Source organism: Ranitomeya imitator, chromosome 2 (genome assembly GCF_032444005.1).
Source record: "Ranitomeya imitator isolate aRanImi1 chromosome 2, aRanImi1.pri, whole genome shotgun sequence".
Lineage (NCBI taxonomy): Eukaryota > Metazoa > Chordata > Amphibia > Anura > Dendrobatidae > Ranitomeya > Ranitomeya imitator.
In genome coordinates this window covers 67,911,414-67,932,583 of record NC_091283.1, presented here as the reverse complement: position 1 = coordinate 67,932,583, position 21,170 = coordinate 67,911,414, and the positions used below count along the sequence as shown (strand labels likewise).

At 43.7% G+C, this 21,170-nt stretch overlaps 1 protein-coding gene across 3 annotated transcripts in view; it reads right to left on the bottom strand.

The window, feature by feature from the left end:
* Nucleotides 1-21,170, bottom strand: part of PLS3 (plastin 3) — a 110,823-nt gene that overhangs the window by 71,911 nt on the left and 17,742 nt on the right. Inside the window, exon 2 of one of the 3 annotated variants that reach the window (XM_069746914.1) lies at nt 12,069-12,182. The exons of 1 other annotated variant lie outside the window; for it this stretch is intronic. The gene's annotated coding sequence lies outside the window, so the exon portion shown is untranslated. Of the gene's footprint in view, nt 1-3,724; nt 3,802-12,068; nt 12,183-21,170 lie in introns of those variants that run through there. One more of the 3 variants, XM_069746913.1, reaches the window with a different exon arrangement.

The following is a 21,170-nucleotide window of genomic DNA, read 5'->3' as shown; positions in this document are numbered from 1 at the left end:
AGATGAATGGATGGACTCTACATGCCTGGTTCCCACCGTGAAGCATGGAGGAGGTGTGATAGTGTGGGGGTGCTTTGCTGGTGACAATGTTGGAGATTTATTCAAAATTGAAGGCATACCGAACCAGCATGGCTACCACAGCATCTTGCAGCGGCATGCTATTCCATCCGGGTTTGCGTTTAGTTGGACCATTATTTATTTGTCAACAGGACAATGACCCCAAACACCCCTCCAGGCTGTGTAAGGGCTATTTGACCAAGGAGAGTGATGGGGTGCTACGCCAGATGACCTGGCCTCCACAGTCACCAGACCTGAACCCAATCGAGATGGTTTGGGGTGAGCTGGACCGCAGAGTGAAGGCAAAAGGGCCAACAAGTGCTAAGCATCTCTGGGAACTCCTTCAAGATTGCTGGAAGACCATTCCCAGTGACTACCTCTTGAAGCTCATCAAGAGAATGCCAAGAGTGTGCAAAGCAGTCAAAGCAAAAGGTGGCTACTTTGAAGAAACCTAGAATATAAGACAATTTCAGTCGTTTCACACTTTTTTGCTAAGTATATAATTCCACATGTGTTAATTCATAGTTATGATTCTTTCAGTGTGAATGTACAATATTCATAGTCATGAAAATACAGAAAAATCTTTAAATGAGAAGGTGTGTCCAAACTTTTATTCTGTACTGTATATTACACAATTTCTATTCAAACTGTAATGCAGTATGTAAAGAAAAATTTCCATCAGTGTAACTGAGCCAATTGAAAAGTGTTGTCCCAATCAGGTCAACTCCTGTTCATTTTCATAACAGGAAATATAGGCATAATATAGGGTGGTCTCTGCTTAGGACCTTCCCTCCGAGACTGACCGTTGCATCCAAGTAGGAAGAGTTGCTTTAGCAGCAGTATTACATGGGCTGTCAATCATTGGACTGGCTTGATGTAACAATCAGCCAGCTGCATCTTTCCTTGCCAAAAATCAACCATTAGTCAGGGGTCTCAGGAGACCAAACTGTACAATTTCCCTAAATTGTTATTCTAAACATTTACAGTCACCATCTAGCCAACAGATCTCCAGTGATCCTTAGAAAGGGGCTCAGTGATGCTCAGTTGGATGGAGCAGTGGCCATGCTGTGCACCAGTCATTATGTACGATATTACTGGATATTACAGAGTAATGTACTCAACAGGCCCATAGACCATGAACGGGCAATGCTGGGGCACCTTACAGCTCCGTTACAGATCAGCGAGGGTCCCAGTGGTTGGTCCTCTACCAATCAGGATCTTGTCTAGGCTGCAGTAGGGAGATATTCCCAAAATTGAAAATTAACCCTCAGTATGGCTACGTTCACATTTGCGTTGTTGGGCGCAGCGTAGGCGACGAATGCGTCATGCGCCCCCATCTTTAATATGGGGGGCGCATGGACATGTGCCGGTATGCGTTGTACTGCGTTTTACGACGCATGCGTCATATAGAAGTACAAACAGGGCCAAGAGGACGCTACTTGTAGCGTTTTCCCTGCGCCGAAATTCCTGCTCTGTGCGATCTTATGACAACGCATGTGTCGCAAAACGCGGCGTTGTGCACATGCGTTGTTGGTTGCCTCGCCGACGCTGCGCCCAACAACGCAAATGTGAACGTAGCCTATCCTGGACATCAGTCGCACCTACGCAAGAACCCAAAAAGCATTTCATCCAACTTGTAGTCAATCTCTCAAATCCAGAGCAGCACAAACAAGTGGGTGGAAAAATGAGCTGACAAAAGTTAGCATAACAAAATAAAAACTGCCCACCCACACAAATACAGATTTACCAAAGGAAGGATCAGCACCGCTGATCTGCCAAACCATATAGATGCAACCAAGCAAAACCTCGGATGTCTATTTCAGGCACTGGACACTAATTACCCAGCACATCCCATTTTAGCTCTTGCTCCACAAAGTAACGGTCAATTTTATGCCCTTATTACAGCCGTACCCAGCAAGGGCATAAGATCAGTAGATTTTAAGAATTCAACAACCTACAATACCAGCCCGGCTCTCCCAACTTCTGGTAACATGTATCGTCAAGTTCAGGCTTACATAATTTACATTCCACCGAACGAGAAAGAACTATGTAAAAGCCACACGCCCCTAGAGCCATTCGTTTCTATCATGTTACCAGTGTCTATGGCCAAATTACACGACCGTTAAAAAATAAACTGTAAGCATTCGTATAAAAGTTCCCCAATTTCGCCTCATATTTCTTTGGCATGGAGATCACTTCCATAGTAACAGCCTACATGTGTCGTGCATAAATTGTAAAGAGACAAGGCATTAGAAATGACCACATAACCCACATGCACACTAGGTGGTATAAATTCAACTCTTCCCCTTTAAGGTTGCCCATAAAAACTAAAAACTATTCCTCTCACCCAACATACACAAACTATTGGATTATCCTTCTTTCATTTATATCCAACGCATTCGATGCCAATTGGCATTCTGAGGGCTACAAAGCACTTTTTGTTTTACTAAACTGCAGTCTTGACGGTCATGGTCTAGCTGTAATCCCACCATAATTATTGGCCAATTAAGGCCCAAGCTGAATTACCTTTTGCACCTTCTAATAGAAGTCAGTTTGGTCCCAACTGGTGAACAGATTACTATAGTAATTTTACTCCACCATCCCCTCACCTCCACCATCCCCTCACCTCCACCATCCCCTCACTTCCACCATCCCCTCACCTCCACCATCCCCTCACCTCCACCATCCCCTCACCTCCACCATCCCCTCACTTCCACCATCCCCTCACCTCCACCATCCCCTCACCTCCACCATCCCCTCACCTCCACCATCCCCTCACCTCCACCATCCCCTCACCTCCACCATCCCCTCACCTCCACCATCCCCTCACCTCCACCATCCCCTCACCTCCACCATCCCCTCACCTCCACCATCCAACGCTCTCCACCATCCTCCCCAGCATAGAAACTGACATGACCTACCCATTATTATCGCACGTATTCATTATTAACTCATTATTTCTGTATAGTGCAGCACTAAGATTTTATGTTTAGTGCAAATCAATATTAAAAAAAAAAAAAATGTAAGTGTGAATTGAGACCAAAGTCAAGTATTTTTTTCATTTTTTTATTTTTAAAACTACAGTGCTAGGTACTAAAAAGCCAAATAAATTCCATTTTATTGCACTCTTGAGTGTCACAATCACACACATACAAGAAGTATACTTGCAGCCCAAGGCGGCACACACACACACACACCACGTTCCGAGCACGGACTTCTCTTGGTCTCTTGACTTTAACTTGACATATCTGAGTGATGTTCAGAGGTCAGGAGACCTGCAGCCGATTCATGAATCGCTGTCCGTGCTCCTCCGATAGTCACACTGATGTAGGAACACAACATGAAAAGCATTTGACCTGTTAGGCATTCTGAGCTTATAAACATCAACTAAGGATCTAGATGACCAAAAATAAAAAGGCATGGTCTTTTGACAGATGCTCGCTTTACTTTTTTTTTTTTTTTCTCCATTTGAGAGGCTATCACTTTAGAGTCAGACATTCCCGAAACAGAAGACAACATAAAAAAAACCTGTGTCAAAAAAGCAAATAGAGCAATTACAAGGAGAAACCATACAGAGTGCACGCTGCCACAACCATTATGATAAAGTCACCATACTTTCTGCTGCCCAATTATGCCCCTTTAATGCTGAGTAATCACACAAGAATACCTGAGTGTGAGACCGGAGACGCTGCTTCCCCACCTTCACCAGCAGGAATGAAGCAAATGGCATATTTCGCAAAATACAGGTTTAGCACAGGGTGTGTCCTACGTGACATCAGTACACTGAACAAACTAGAATTACAGAAAATAGTGTGAAGCTGAAGGTTTGTAAGACAGGAAGGAATATAATGCACTATCAAATAAGGTTATCCAAGAAACCCAACCTGATTCCCCCAGTCCTGTCAATCAAATAATACCTATATATAGGGGTATTTAAAGGGAATCTGTCAGCACCATGGTGTAAAAGCAGACACCCCGATTCCAATGATGTGTCACTTTCTGGGCTGTGTTTTGTGGTTTCAATACAGTGTTTTTATCAGCAGGAGATTATTATTACAGGACTAGGTGGGAAACATTTTAAGTTATCTCCTGAACTAGTATAGACTCACACGCACCCCTTTCAAAATTTTGTGTGGGACGATGCAAGGAGCAAGAAAAACAAAAATAAAAAGTCATCCTACAATAATTCTAACCAGGATTTTGAGTGTTCATTCAAGATGATTTTAATGCATTTGAGAGCATATTGTCGAAAAATGGGAAACCATTTAAGTTATCTCCTGACTAGGTATCTCGTGCCTCCTAGTCCAACCACACCCCCTACCAATAATCATCAGCTGTCAATATACAGTGCACGCAATGTTACCAATTAGTGGTGTGGGTGGGGTTATACACAACTGCGGCACCCAATAAGCTAAGTGATACATTGCTGTAATCAGGGTCTCCGACCAGACGTTATACTGCTGTCGGACTAAATCGCAACAACCTGCTGACAGATTTCCTTTAAAACGAGGTTGTGCACTTCAGAACAGGATCTGGGCATTTTGACCCTGTGGAGTTCGGTCCTTAAAGGGACTGTCACCTGAATTTGGAGGGAATAATTTTCAGCCATAGGGGCGGGGTTTTCGGGTGTTTGATTCACCCTTTCCTTACCCGCTGGCTGCAATATTGGATTGAAGTTCATTCTCTGTCCTCCATAGTACACGCCTGCGCAAGGCAAGATTGCATGTACTACGGAGGACAGAGAATGAACTTCAATCCAATATTGCAGCCAGCAGGTAAGGAAAGGGTGAATCAAACACCTGAAAACCCCGCCCCTATGGCTGAAAATGGTTCCCTCCAAATTCAGGTGACAGTCCCTTTAATGCAGGACCTTGTGAATGGCTGGAGACAGCATCTCTTTCTGGAGGACCTGGCTCGTCAGTAATATTTCATTTCTCCTACATGACACCTGTAAATTAATGGTCCTTCAGAGTCTGCCCTTCGGTTTACACTGATGGAACCAGGACCAGTTTCGGACCAATTACGCCAAACACTGGATTTTACAGCCATACGCCACAACCAATAATTCTAGATTATGTCACAGATTACCGAATTAAATAAAAATGTATTGGGCACGTACATTGGAGATGGCAATTCTCAATTTTGGATTTATAAAAACCTCTTACTTGTTCCAGCGGGGTATGAAGCCCTTATCAGTGCTCACCACAGGTGTGTTAGCAGATCAGTAAAGGTACTGTCACACTAGACGATATCGCTAGCGATCCGTGACGTTGCAGCGTCCTCGCTAGCGATATCGTCCAGTGTGACAGTCAGCAGCGATCAGGCCCCTGCTGGGAGATCGCTGGTCGGGGAAGAAAGTCCAGAACTTTATTTCGTCGCTGGACTCCCTGCAGACATCGCTGGATCGGCGTGTGTGACACCGATTCAGCGATGTCTTCGCTGGTAACCAGGGTAAACATCGGGTAACTAAGCGCAGGGCCGCGCTTAGTAACCCGATGTTTACCCTGGTTACCATCCTAAAAGTAAAAAAACAAACACTACATACTTACCTACAGCCGTCTGTCCTCGGCGCTCTGCTCTCCTCCTGCTCTGGCTGTGAGCGTCGGTCAGCAGGAAAGCAGAGTGGTGACGTCACCGCTCTGCTTTCTGGCTGCCCGGCGCTCACAGCCAGACCAGAGAAGCAGAGCGCCGAGGACAGACAGCAGAAGGTAAGTATGTAGCGTTTGTTTTTTTACTTTTTAGGATGGTAACCAGGGTAAACATCGGGTTACTAAGCGCGGCCCTGCGCTTAGTTACCCGATGTTTACCCTGGTTACCGGGGACCTCGGGATCGTTGGTCGCTGGAGAGCTGTCTGTGTGACAGCTCTCCAGCGACCAAACAGCGACGCTGCAGCGATCCGGATCGTTGTCGGTATCGCTGCAGCGTCGCTATGTGTGACGGTACCTTTAGCGATCGGAAGGTTGTACTCGAGTTTTTGAACAAGCTCCGTGGCCTTATGACTTCTGCTCTATGAAGCTTTGATGCATCTTATAATGACCCAGCATTTACTTTAATCCTAAACACTACTACTCCAAGCCATGATATCTCGGTGCTCGTAGACTGTAGAGGTAATACAGCATCGGAAAGAAGCCTTAGAAAAATGTACATTAGTTGACAAGGTTAGAATACGTATACCTTGGGTTCTTTCAGAATTCTGCACAAGAAGCCACACTCGGAAGAATCAAGGCTAGGCTGTGGAGTTACAATCAGTAAAAATGTACGGACCCCAAATGGAGCACCCAAATATTAATGGGGGTGTTTCAGAAAATTTTATCAGAGATAAGGGATAGTTCTAAAATAAAGTTACTTGCCACTTGAATCAAACTTTGGATGTGATGAGCGAATAAGGTGTTATCTTAGCATGCTCGTGTGCTAAGCGAGTGACTTCGTTGTGCTCGAAAAATAAGTTTGAGCCTCTGCGGCTGCTTGTGTCACAGCTGTGTAACAGCGGCAGCACATGCAGGGATTGCCGGTTTGTTAGGCCATCCTTGCATGTTATGAGGCTGTTGAACAGCCATGAGACATGTAGGTAAGGGGACTCGAACATATTTTTTTGAGCACAGCGAAGACACTTGATTAGCACATGAGCATGCTTGATAACACCATATCCGAGCACGTTCGCTCACCGCTAATGATGAAATCTCAATCATCAGTCTATCTGGCACAGGTAATAACTGGCTTTTAGCACGCAAGTTTGGACATTTATTTTTGTTGCTTTTATAGTTTTTTTTAAAGACTTCATTGCAGTCTCCACTGGGGCTCACACTCAATATTCCCTATCAGTATTTCTTTGGCGTGTGGAAGAAAACCAGAGTGCCTTGAGTAACCCTCACAAACAGGGAGAACATGCAAATTCCATGCTGATGTTGTTCTTGGTGGGATTTGAACCCAGGACCCCAGCGCTGCAAAAACAGTGCTAACCACCAAGTCAACACGCTTCCTACATATGGCGTGATAGCCGAGGTCAGTAATCGCCTGAAGGGGTCAAGTGTTCATGAACAGGACCAGGAGTGCCAACACCCAATTCATCAGCAAGGTGACCATTGCTGCTCATACATGTGCTCAGCAGCCAGGTGGGAGATAAATGGGATGAAATCACTTCTTGTCCTGCAAGAGACCACAAGAGAGGTGGAACTGAAGCAGGGGAGGAATTAAGTAACAATTATTCCTTTATTCTAAATTTTATAGAGTGATTGATACTCATTTCAAAGCTAAATAATTAACTGCAATTATTGGTTATCACTGATCTGTTATTACTGTGCAAAAAAAAAAAAAACCCCAAAAACCTCAACCAATGTAATTATTATTACACCGGCATTTTAACCTACATTATACAGTAATTACCAGGGGGTTCCTGAAAAGTTTAAGTCACCTATTTGCAAATCTAAACCTTGAGAATCTGATTTACAAAATGTGGTGTAAAGTCATTAGATGGCTGGCAGCAGAATGTACATGACGACTATATCTCCCTGTCGTTAATACAAGGCTATGTAACAAGCAAAGAAGACGGAGAAATCACATCCCCTTGCAAGAAGCTGAGGGATTATCGGATATCTCCAAATGATCAGATCATTCAACGTTAAGCGCCAGGAGTGTGGTCAGTGGATAATGGTGCGTTATGCCCAGTATAAGTGCTCTTTGTACAGCTTGTTGCCTTATCTAGATTAGAAGGTACAAAAGTAGTAATGTATTCAGAGGCTAATGGCGGCATGGACGGGATAGGGCACTCAATCACCGTTGCAACAGGTTAAAAAAAAAAAAAAAAAAATGAAGTAAGATTTGGCAGCAATTTTAGGAGCCACATCTAGAAAGCTGATCTGAAACAATGTTGTGCTGTTCTTATGTCTTGTCCTAAATACGCATGTGAAAGCATTGCACCATATAAAGGGTCCACAGTCCAGAAATATTGCAATCGCACAGCCGTTATACGTTAGACCCTTTCTGCTTCAGGGATATTAAATGCCACACCGTATAAGCCTTTAGTCACAATAGAAAAAAAGTAATCGCTATACAAGCTCCACCTGGGTGCTGCTTCATGAAAAAAAACAATTTGTATAAGAATATCCAGAGCAAGAAAAGTAACAGCGCACTCACCGGTGTTGAGCAAAAAGCGATTTATTCACATGCAATCATGCGGTGCAGGGAGGGTGCTGCAAGCACGAAACAGCTGTCATCCGCATGTGGTCACCACCCTCCCTGCACCGCATGATTGCATGTGAATAAATCGCTTTTTGCTCAACACCGGTGAGTGCGCTGTTACTTTTCTTGCACCATATAAAGGGATTGCCTTTCTTCAGGAGTGCACCACAGGAGCAGGAAGCCAAGAGTCCGTGCTCTCCGGGTCAGAGACACGGATGCAACGCTGGTCTGATTCTTCCGGCTCTACAATACTACTAGCAAAAAATAAATACAAATATTTCATTTGCAACATGGAAGAAGCGGAGGGGCACAGAAGCAGGTTGGATCCTACCAGCTTCAGTGCAGGGCTTGTAAGTTGAATTACAGTCATGGCCAAAAGTATTGACACCCCTGCAATTCTGTCAAATACTCAGTTTCTTCCTGAAAATGATTGCAATCACAAATTCTTTGGTATTATTATCTTCATTTGTCTGAAATGAAAAAACACAAAAGAGAATGAAGCAAAAGGAAAAACATTGATCATTTCACACAAAACTCCAAAAATGGGCCAGACAAAAGTATTGGCACCCTCAGCCTAATACTTGGTTGCACAACCTTTAGCCAAAATAACTGACCAACCGCTTCCGGTAACCATCAAAGAGTTTCTTACAATGCTCTGCTGGAATTTTAGACCATTCTTCTTTGGCAAACTGCTGCAGGTCCCTGATATTTGAAGGGTGCCTTCTCCAAACTGCCATTTTGAGATCTCTCCACAGGTGTTCTATGGGATTCAGGTCTGGACTCATTGCTGGCCACCTTAGAAGTCTCCAGTGCTTTCTCTCAAACCATTTTCTAGTGCTTTTTGAAGTGTGTTTTGGGTCATTGTCCTGCTGGAAGACCCATGACCTCTGAGGGAGACCCAGCTTTCTCACACTGGGCCCTACATTATGCTGCAAAATTTGTTGGTAGTCTTCAGACTTCATAATGCCATGCACACGGTCAAGCAGTCCAGTGCCAGAGGCAGCAAAGGAACCCCAAAACATCAGGGAACCTCCGCCATGTTTGACTGTAGGGACCGTGTTTTTTTCTTTGAAAGCCTCTTTTTTTCTCCTGTAAACTATGTTGATGCCTTTGCCCAAAAAGCTCTACTTTTGTCTCATCTGACCAGAGAACATTATTCCAAAACGTTTTAGGCTTCTTCAGGTAAGTCTTGGAAAACTCCAGCCTGGCTTTTTTATGTCACGGGGTAAGAAGTGGGGTCTTCCTGGGTCTCCTACCATACAGTCCCTTTTCATTCAGACGCCAACGGCTAGTACGGGTTGACACGGTTGTACCCTCGGACTGCAGGGCAGCTTGAACTTGTTTGGATGTTAGTCGAGGTTCTTTAACCAACATCCGCACAATCTTGAGTTGAAATCTGTCAATTTTTCTTTTCCATCCACATCTAGGGAGGTTAGCCACAGTGCCATGGGCTTTAAAATTCTTGATGACACTGCGCACAGTAGACACAGGAACATTCAGGTCTTTGGAGATGGACTTGTAGCCTTGAGATTGCTCATGCTTCCTCACAATTGGGTTCCTCAAGTCCTCAGACAGTTCTTTGGTCTTCTTTCTTTTCTCCATGCTCAATGTGGTACACACAAGGACACAGGACAGAGGTTGAGTCAACTTTAATCCATGTCAACTGGCTGCAAGTGTGATTTAGTTATTGCCAACACCTGTTAGGTGCCACAGGTAAGTTACAGGTGCTGTTAATTACACAAATTAGGGAAGCATCACATGATTTTTTGAACAGTGCCAATACTTTTGTCCACCCCCCTTTTTTATGTTTGGTGTGGAATTATATCCAATTTGGCTTTAGGACAATTCTTTGTGTTTTTTCATTTAAGACACATTAAATGAAGATAATAATACCAAAGAATTTGTTCGCAATCATTTTCAGGAAGAAACTGAGTATTATCTGACAGAATTACAGGGGTGTTAATACTTTTGGCCATGACTGTATAACCCGCCTACAAGTGTGCGCTCCGTGCAGAGGAGACCGGGCTGGCTGTCCTGCCATCTCGCTTTGGCAAGAAGCCGTAAACTATAGCATTAAAATTCCTGTTGAATTTCAGAACAAAGGATTTGATAAAAACCAGTAAAATCACAAAGTATATGTTTTTTTACATGACTATAGAAGCAAACAAATACTTTTTTTTGCATGCACTCAATGCAAAAGGCAGGTACACAGGTCTGTGGACAAAGCTACATTGGGGCTAATGTAGCAACGGCTTCAAGGAACAGTTTTTTGCAGCATGAGCTGTAGCTGGATACATCTGTAGCTACTGATAATCTTCCCTGTTCTGTACTATAGACGTAGAGGAAGAAAGCATTAAAAATAGAGCAGGAAACGCGAGGCGTTCACCATCTCTGCTGTGATCCAGACAGGAGATACTTTGTCCAGTAGAAAGAAAGCCGCCGATTCCTGGAGCGCAAGCTACAAGACATCCCCCATCATTTCTCATTCATAGATATAGGAGCTTCCAGGGGCTTTAGCATTCATTCAATTCAAACGTACAATGTAGTGGATCTGGTAAATGACGACCTGTACACAAAAACCACACTACACGTAACGCCTCCCAATGCCAACCAGAAAACTTTCTATTATGTCCATAAGCTTTTCTAATATAGTTTTGCTGATAATGGAGTCTAAAACATCTCAGTTGGGCACTTTGCATTTATACCGTTGGGTAGTGGACGAGTGGCAACTATCAAGCAGGATTGGGCCCCATATAAGTGGCAACTACCGTACTTTAAGAAGAGCTATGCAAGACCAACAGCTCATCCTGGGGTTTTAGGTTCATGAAAAGAAGTACAACATTCATTGAAATATGAATCCAATGCTGCCAATCCTTTCTTCATCAGAAAGCTGCAATTTATAATTTCGCGATAACAGACTGAAGCCTCATGTAGCAGTCGGCAAGCGTGCAGCTAGTGTCCAATATACGGCTGCTAAGATGACCTAGTGCGAAAAGTACAGCGTTTTGCAGAAACTACATAGCAATTTGTGAGACCCCTGACAAAAAGCAACACAAGATAATAAATGGACACAAAAGCTTTTAGTGTCACAGGTAGTGATGAGCGAACATGCTTTAATATCGTTTTATCCTAGTAACTTGGGCGTGCTCGAGTAATATGTAAGGCTACGTTAACATTTGCGTTGCGTCGGGCGCTGGTTCGGCGACGCATGCGTCATGCGCCCCTATACTTAACATGGGGGCGCATGGACATGCGTTATATTGCGTTTTGTGACGCATGCGTCATTTTTGGCACAAGCGTCATGGTGGAGAGGACGCAGCAAAAAAAATCATGCCAAAAAAGGACGCATGCGTCACAAAACAATGCGTTTTGCATGCGTTCTTGTTTGCGTTGTGCGTTGCGTCGCCAACGCAGCACCGCACAACGCAAATGTGAACGTAGCCTTAGAGTCCTCGCAGCAGCATGGTTTGTGGCTGTTAGACAGCCGCAACACATGCGGGAATTGCCTAAAAGTCACGAATCATGCAACCGCAGGGACTCAAGCATATTGCTTGAGCACGCCTAAAACACATGGATAACACCCAAGAATGCTTGGATAACACCTTATCCGAGCATGTTCGCTCATCACTAGTCACAGGTAAATCAAGTGTAACCGCTTACCAACATGCCATGGGTAACTCATTGGTAACAATCACTTTCATGTGTCTTCCAACTCTAAGCCATGGCCACTCACTATTCTCCTTCAAAGTACACAGAAAGTCCATCCTTCATTTAAAACGTAAGAAGGGGTTGTCCGATTAGGGTTGTCCCTATGTTTCCCCCTACTACTCACCTCTGCTGTTCCACCACTGTCGGCAATGGTTCTCCCGGGGCTCTTGTGATACTGGCCACAGGGTTTGCTTGACAATCAGTGCGAGACAATCAGTGCTAGCTTCATTCTACCATCCTTCGGGAAAAAAAAAAAAAAAAATCAAGACATCTGGAAGTAGTGAGAGTTGCGGCTGCCCTCTCGCTTCACATGAGCCCCTGGAGAGGCAGTACAGTCACCACTGAAGTGTCACTAGCAACAGAGGGGAGTATAGATATTACTGGGAGGAAATGGATTCAGAAGGGATCGTCCAAGTAGTGGATGTGGATGGTTTACTAGACCTCTAGTGATAATCTCCTGCTGATAAAACAGTGATGTTAAGAAAACTACATGAAGTGGAGTAAGTGATAAATCTCTGGATCTGTGTCTACAGTATACTGCTCTCAGATCAGATGTCAAAAACATGGCGATAAATTCTCTTTTAAGGGAATCTGTCACCCCGAAAATCACGGGTGAGGTAAGCCCACCGGCATCAGGGGCTTATCTACAGCATTCTATAATGCTGTAGATAAGCCCCCGATGTTACCTAAAAAAGGAGAAAAAGCCGTTAGATTATACTCACCCAGGGGCGGTCCCATTGCTGGTCAGGTCGGATGGGCGTCTCCGGTTCGCTGCGGCGCCTCCCATCTTCATTACAAGACGTCCTCTTCTGATCTTCAGCCACGGCTCCGGCGCAGGCGTACTTTGTCCTGTTGAGGGCAGACAAAGTACTGCAGTGCGCAGGCGCCGGGCCTCTGATCTTTCCGGCGCCTGCGCACTGCAGTACTATCCTCTGCCCTCAAGAGGGCAGAGCAAAGTACGCCTGCGCCAGAGCCGTGGCTGAAGATCAGAAGAGGGCGTCTTGTAATGAAGATGGGAGGCGCCGGAGCGGACCAGAGACGACCATCCGACCGGACCAGCAGCGGGACCGCCCCTGGGTGAGTATAATATAACGTTTTTTTCTCCTTTTTTAGGTAACATCGGGGGTTTATCTACAGCATTACAGAATGCTGCAGATAAGCCCCTGCTGCCGGTGGGCTTACCTCACCCGCGATTTTCGGGGTGACAGGTTCCCTTTAAAAATGCACATTTGATCGGAAATGACTGCGCATGATTACATACCGTAATTATTTTCTTGACCGAATAAAATTAACAGGGGCCTTCTACTACAAGTCTGCAGTCTATTTGACTGCAGACTTGTGAATTCCCACATCGCGTGCATGGCGCCAGGACCGGGCAGTCATGTGACTGTTTGCGATTTGCATATTCATGGCCAAATTCCGACTGTCCGGCCTCGCTGAATACACATGAATTGAGCGAGACCACTCCCATCTAATTGGCACAGTATGCAAATCACATACTTGTGGTCATGCGCCTGCTGCCCCGGAGAATCCTCCCAGCATGCACTGGCTCTTGGCCGAACAACCCCTTTAAACACTGTAGCCATTGCATAAAGTGGAGACTCTGCAAAAGCACAAGGTACATTTGCAACTTCGAAAACAAAACAATGTAACAATACACGTCACAATGTTACGCACGCCATTTGATACATTACATATGCAGATTTTCATTCTTTGTTGCTTTCCATGCACTTTGCACTGCAGGCAGGGTGTGGCGACTAACCTGCGAGCATCCAATAGTGCAGTCCTCCCACACGAGAGATGTCATCCAGAGCACGCTGGACCAATGGAGGACGCTCCTCACAAAGGCATGTGCAAGGCAAACACCAGCATGAAAAGCCATGAAAACAATGACCCTCGGCAGCGCACGAGAAAAAAAAACAAAACAAAAAAAAACACACCTTGGCAGACGTCCCTGCTGCCCTCCAGCTCTTGCAATGGTCGGGGGGTAACCAGTTCATGCTAGAAAAGCAGCAGATGATTCAGTTCCAGCTCATAGTGTGCAGCTGTCATCGAGTCCCAATATCACCGTAATCGTACACCCTGTCTACACTGATATCAATACTCTACACTTGTAAGGCAATGGCTTAAATGACATTTCGAGGAACTTAATTTTCAAATAAAATTATGTCCACCATGAGAGCAAATAGTCCTTTAAAACCAGGGGCCATAATGGAAACCAATCACCGGCCTGCAAGAGGATCTGCAGCAGCTGTGGAGAAGCATGATGACCAGCAGCTACCAACATGGCACATATGAAAATGATCTGTTATTACCCAGGAAGACATTCGTACTATTCATCATTACAAGTGAGGCAAGCAGACACCCCACATGGCACAACCATCGCACAATTTCTTAATTGCACAAGCTGCCACATGAAAGAACATTGTGTCAACAGTCACGGTACATTGTTCATGGATTCCTTACACAATGTGGCACATCCAACGCTGCATTCAAGTAAAACAAAAACACAGACGCCAACAACCACTTCATCAAAACGCAATTTGGTTAGAAGAGACCAAGTTTACTGTAAAAACACGAAACCTTTCCCAGAAGGTTAAAGCAACTCCTGGAAACCATGAGACCCCCTGGACTGCCAGGAGAGCTGGCCCATCTACCTTCTGAACAGATTCCTATGGATGATTCCACAATGCAAAACTCCACTTACGGGAATTATTGGTTATGCTTCCTTATGAAGCACCATCATATTTCACAGGCCACAGCGCTTAACAGATATCGTCATCCCTGTCCCCATTAGGGCTCACAATCTAATTCCCCATCAAGAGGTCTTTGGCGTGAGGGAGGAAACCCACGGTATAACAGGGAGAACGTACAAACTCCGTGAAGACGATGGCCATTCTTCTTCCGTCAGATTCCGATCATATCTTGAAGAATAGTTTTATGTGCATGTTCTCCATTTCCACCCTTGCTATTGTGCGGCATTACACTGATGTAAATGGGAGAGTATGACAATTAGAGGATAATCAGAGCCACCTTATTGTGTAATCCAACCCGTCTGACGGCAAGAGGCGGCACACCTTGGTTACAGGTTTATTTTTAAACACAAAGTCTTTATTTTCTTGGTTGATGTTCAGCAACAATAGGGGAGGACGGGAACGAACGTGTGTTCATTGTAGCATCACCTTATTCCGTAGGCTGATCAATGGGCAACACTCCATTTACTGACTTAGGCGGATTCTGCTTCTACTGCTTTGGAAGATACTGTCATCTTCAGATTGTCTTTCTGGCTTCCAAGATTACTCGTAATTTTATTCTCGTGTCATAGACAGAAGAGTCTATGGCTAATCTGCCAACCAAAGATTATATCTGACTCAATAGTTCTTAAAGACCTCCTCCTGCACCAGCGAGAACTGGCTGTACTCCTGTATTAGCAGTACCCGCTAAAGAAACAAAAAGATATTGAAAAAATGATTGAATTCCTCCTTTACATCGAATATAAATGCTGAACTCATAACGGTCTTCGCCGAGCACTCCCCGTATGTATTTTCAATGGAAGTGATGAAGCCTCAGCCAGACATACCCGGCAGCTGCTTATTTCCCCTGACAACAAAAAGGATGGGTCGGCTGATACCACCGAAATCAATGGGCTTAGACAGCTTACATTTTCCGCCTTATGGCAGGTCAAAGGCGCCAATTTAGAGACCATTTTTCAAGGGTACAAAAACGCTGCACTTTACATTACGCACATGCTGCTTATTTTTTCCGTGCGATATGAATCAGTGTTTTTATTATTTAATCTGTAGCAAGTCAATTTTTTTTTTTTTCACCCACTCGAATAAACGGGGGGGGGGGGGGGGTGGGAGAACGTAAAAAAAAAAAAAAACTATAAATAAAAGCACATAAAGACGTGTATATTTTATTTTTCATAGAGCGCTTCCTGCTAACACTTATTGCAGCTGCAGAAAAATCTGCTCCAAAAAATACTCAACATATGCACAAACCCGCAAGTGTATTGGGTGTTCGAGTGACGTTCACTTTGTAAGAAGAAAAGGAAAGAAAGAAAAGTAAGATCAGAACTACTGTTTTTAAACAGGACCAATCCTTTGTTCCCAAAGAAAATAGAGGACTGCTGAAAGCGTGTGCGAGTGTAAGGAAAGTGTTAGGAAAAAGTAAATCAGCCGTTACAGCAAGACCTACGCTGCCTGGCGGCTATTTGATGTATGTGTAAGTTTACTAAGGAAAGTATAAATGAAAACAATTCGAAGAAGTTCACCGTACCGAGTAGACACTATTTGGCCTCACGCCATCTTCATAAATATGCACACTCGGACAAACTTCCACATTAAACTTACGATCGTATTACATAATCCGGTTATACTAGAAAGCTTGGGCTGGAATAGGTAAAAGATATGGTAATTTGTCTCCACAAAACCAAATGCGGCAATTAGACATCGGTGCCACAAACAGTCCAAAGTCAGACATAACAATAAGCCATAAATCAGGCCCGAGATGAATGGTAGGTTTACCAGCAGACCGGAACAGAAAGGCCAAGAATACACCTTGTTATTTCTAAGAAGCCATTTATTTCTTGCCCGATATAACATTTAGCTATATTGAGGCACCTTATTCCGGAAGGCACATTTAATGTCACACTAGAACGAGTAAATTATGGACGTACCAGGTATGGAAAAGCCAAAATAGTTGACGTTTTGACATCATATCTCACAGTATTCCAAAAGTGGTCTAATTACACAGCATCTTCCCCTCTATATAAATTCTGCCCTCTATGCAGATGGGACGAGCATGCACACCTCTGCTCCATTCATGACGGGCTCTGTAGAGCCTCATTCTCAGAGGTCGATACATCGATATCATGGCCCCAAGATTTGGATATGCAGGATAAAATCGTGGCATTGTTGTCCTGCACATGTGCAACGACCACCTCAGTAGTCCGTAACCACTGGACCAGAGCCCAGCAAACCTCCTCTCTGCCGGTATTCCCGATGCCCCATAAGATTTGTAGGCCTGGTCAGACATCATCGTTGCAGCATAATGAGTACATAATCAGAGGTGCAGGGTCCTGAAAATCTTTTTTGCACATCTAATGCCTGAGGTCAGGTTCACATGTTTTTGGACACAAATAACGCTAGGTTCACGATAGTCAATTACATCTTGCTGCCAGTCTCAACTAAGCACAAGCGGCCAAAAATTACGTCCGACACAACACTGGACGCTGACTCCATCTGCATCATTATAGTCATTGGCTGAGTCAGCACATACACCAGAATCCTGCTTCAGACACAAGCCACAACGGATCCACTGAACGAATTCTAGAACACCGAACATGACATTCGCGGCAGATTCGAGGCATCTATCCAAAGCCCTGAAAAATCGGATTTGGGCCATTGACTATAATGAACTAAATGGACTTGCACCAAATTCTGACCTACTTTTCAGCAGTGTCGGTCTTTTTGCAATGCGCAAAAAAATAAATAAATTAGACCATGCTTTGGTGCCCGCCTCAGAAAAAAAAAAAAAGTCAAGGAACAAAGTGATTCCGCCTGCTCCATGAAAGTCAAGGGCCACATCACAAATTCCACCAAAATCTAGTTTTGCAGGGCTTCGTACAAAAGTGAAGATGGATCATGGAAATTAAGATCCCTCAAAATGAACGATCCCAAAAAAGATTTCTATAAATTCCATAAGAATTGTGTTATGTTCCAACAGACTCGGTACGAAGGTATTCTAAAGCCTGTATGGCGGTGCACGCAAGATACACAGAATGTTACAAGTATTCGCACAGACTCCGCGCATAGTGATCCACAGAGTGTACGCCAAAGCTAGGAAGTGAAACTATCAGGCTATGTGCACACGTTGCTCATTCTACCTCTCCTGGCAGAAAACACACCTGCCGATTTGTCACGTTTGTGCGGTTCTGCAGCGTTTTGTGTGTTTTTTGCTGTGGTTTTCTAGTGGATTTGCTGTGTTTTTTTACCCCTGCGGTTTTCTATAAAGGAATGGGTACAAAAACGCTGCAGATTCACAAAAAAGTAGTGACATGCTACTTTTAAACCGCAGCGTTTCCGCTTAAAATAAATCTTTGAATAAAGTTAATATTGATTCCAAAGCAAAACAAAAAAAAACACATTACGATGGGTGATTTCTCCTTCGTTTCGGGGGTGGAAAAAAAACCATGTCAATTATTGAGATACTTCTGCCTGTAAAGGTTAGCCAATTAATATAATCAGAGGAAATGCTTGTCATGCAAAATAAGTTGTGTTAAAAAAAAAAAATAATGCTAAAATATTTGATACTTTTGTTAAATTGATTTTCAGCCTTAAAAAAAAAAAAAAAAAAAAAAAAAGTATGGCATGTCAAAACTGTTTGAACATGTCCCATCCTTGATTACACTCCAGTATCACATTTTTACGTGGCGTTTTAACAGGGGGGGAGGGGGTCCGGTCCAGCTAATGGTGGAGCCTTTACAACATATTATACGCTCCCCTCAACACTGAGACATGCAGCCCGGTCAAGAAGTAGAAATGTGTCAAACCAAAATCGAGAAGGGGAAAAAAAAAAAAAATAAATAAAAGGATTTAGTACCGTAAACTTATTTTTTCTCAAGATACAACTCCTCTCCTAGTGTAATAGAAGTTAATGATTAGCAGCCAGCGACATTGTACAGTAATCCATCAATAATATGCTATCTCAAACCAATCCCAGCTGACGACATGGCACAGATGTAGAAGTCAGCTAACATGACGGCAGGTGTGCAAATCCGCTCGGCACGGACAACAGCACTTGTGTACACAGTCAGGTACTTCTAACAAATGCAAAACCGCCTATAATGCGTCGTGCCATCGCCAAATACGGTATATTCCCTGTTGCCATCACAAACTTCTTGAATACACTTATGTGACGAAAAGTGTGGTGACCTTTGCATACACACTTCTATCACATGTGCAGGGTTTACTCCAAAAAGGTAGGCAGTGTTTACAGAAGCTATAAAAAGATTTCACAATATGAGGCAAAGAATTACAAAGAAAACAGGGATAAAAAAGGAAAATGAACACTCACATGTTGCTTATGTCATCCTAGCTAACCATGCTGGTGGGAGGAGCCAGACATCCCAATTCATAAGAAGGTGCTGGTGCAACAGCTTCTCAGGCAAGACTGAAGGCTGGGCTGACTGGCATTAACTTATACTTGTAGGCTGTGACATCACTAAAGGGGCTGGTTCACCTGCACCCTCTCCTAGCTGCCAGGGTGCAAATTTTGGTACGAAAACTTATAATACTCATAAATGTGCTTGAGCACCTATCAAAATAACTGAACACCCATCTTATACTAAAATTAGCTTTCTAATGAGTCTAAACTTGGGCTAGCTATTCCTCTCCGTTTAGGAGAAATCCGCACTTTGCACTCACGTTTAGCTGCTAGCGCTTACAGTCATTGACAGATCTACCGATGGACATTCGTAATATGTACTCCTTATATTTCCAGCCCAAATCAGTGGCCCAATATATCACTATAATAGAACAAAGAAATCCCTGTCGTGTGGAAGGGCCTTATACCAGTTTTAGCTGGTACTAGATGGGAGGATTGTCTGCAGAGCTGCAAGGACCATAAAAATTATTTTGTGTGAGGGGGAAATAATGGGTTTAGGATTCACACACACACACCAGGCAGAAGAGAAGGGGGTCGGAATAGCCCGTAGCGTGTGTCTTGTAAAGTTAGCCGACTCAAACATGGCATATTCACATTATCGTGACAACTTTTATTGCAAGAAAGTAGCTGTGCTCTCGTTACATCGCCTCCAGAATCAAATAAATCCAGACTTTTTTGTAACAATTTCTGCACTTTCTAATGTAACACTAAAGCAGAAGTTTGTGCTCAAGAGCGGATCTTCCTAGAGAGACAAGAAAGTCCAATATTGGAGCCCAAACAGAATGTTTTGTTTGTCACCTAGTCCTACTACAAACTACTGATGTAATCTCACCCCGCACCTTTCTCTAGCTTACAGGCTTCTAACCAGGTTCAGGTGATGACAGGAAAATTCATCCAGTTTCTTTTTTAAACAGACAAATGGATGATTTTTGTCCGCGTTGTAATTCGTGATGCATCCATATGGGATCTGTTCATACACATCATTAGGAGAACAAAAAACAAAAATAGGAAATCGTATTTGTTTTTGTATGTGTTAACAAGCAAAATAAATGAGCCGCAGCACAAGCTGGCACACATGTAACGTGTAGGGGAACGTTCACACTGTGGCAACCCCAGACAAAACCCAAGAAGAAAAAAAAAAAAAATACATGTGCATACACCCTGCATATAGCTTCCCATAAGATATCTGAACAGTCCAGCTCTGTCCTCATCTATATTGGGTTCGGCTTACACAAAGGGTATGTGCACACGTCAGGATTTCTTGCAGAAATTTTCCTGACAAAAACCGGACATTTCTGCCAGAAATCCGCATGCGTTTTTACCATGTTTTTCACGCGTTTTTTCCCAAATGCATAGAATAGTGGGAAAAACTCAGAAAATCCGCAAAATTAATGAACATGCTGCTTTTTTTTACCGCGATGCGTTTTTTTTCCGCGAATGCATTCTAAATGATAGGATGCATAATGTATGCCTTTTTAATGAGTTTTATAGCGTTTTTACTGTGAAAAAACAGAACGTGTGCACATAGCCAAAGAGGTTTTAATACTAGAGATAGGACCACCATCAAAATCTGATTAGAGACCTTAGGGCGTAATATATATTCGCTTTGGGAGATATAATGAGGAAAAAGTTTGAGACATAGTCCCGACTTCCCCCATCTGTGGCGGGCAGAATTGGATTGGTTAATATGGGAATTCTTCCCAAGTGCTTATGCTGGAACACATCATTAGGGTCTCTAAGGCTACTTTCACAAATCAGGTTTTTGGTTTTTTTTCCCCAGGCACAATCCGGCAATTTTTGGAAAAAATTGATCCGTTTTTTCCCCATAGAGTTGTATTAGCGCCGGATTGTGCCTGATGGCCAGACGTTTCATCTTTTCTTTCCGGATCTGTCCAAATAGTCGTTTCCGGGAGACGGAGAAAACGTCCACTGCAACATTTTTTTGTCCTGCAGAAAAAACGCAGTGATGGAATCGGCCAAAAACACATGAAACGGAGGTGTGAAACAATGAATACGGCGCACGGATCCGGTTTTCAAAGCATTTTCCATACAAATCAGG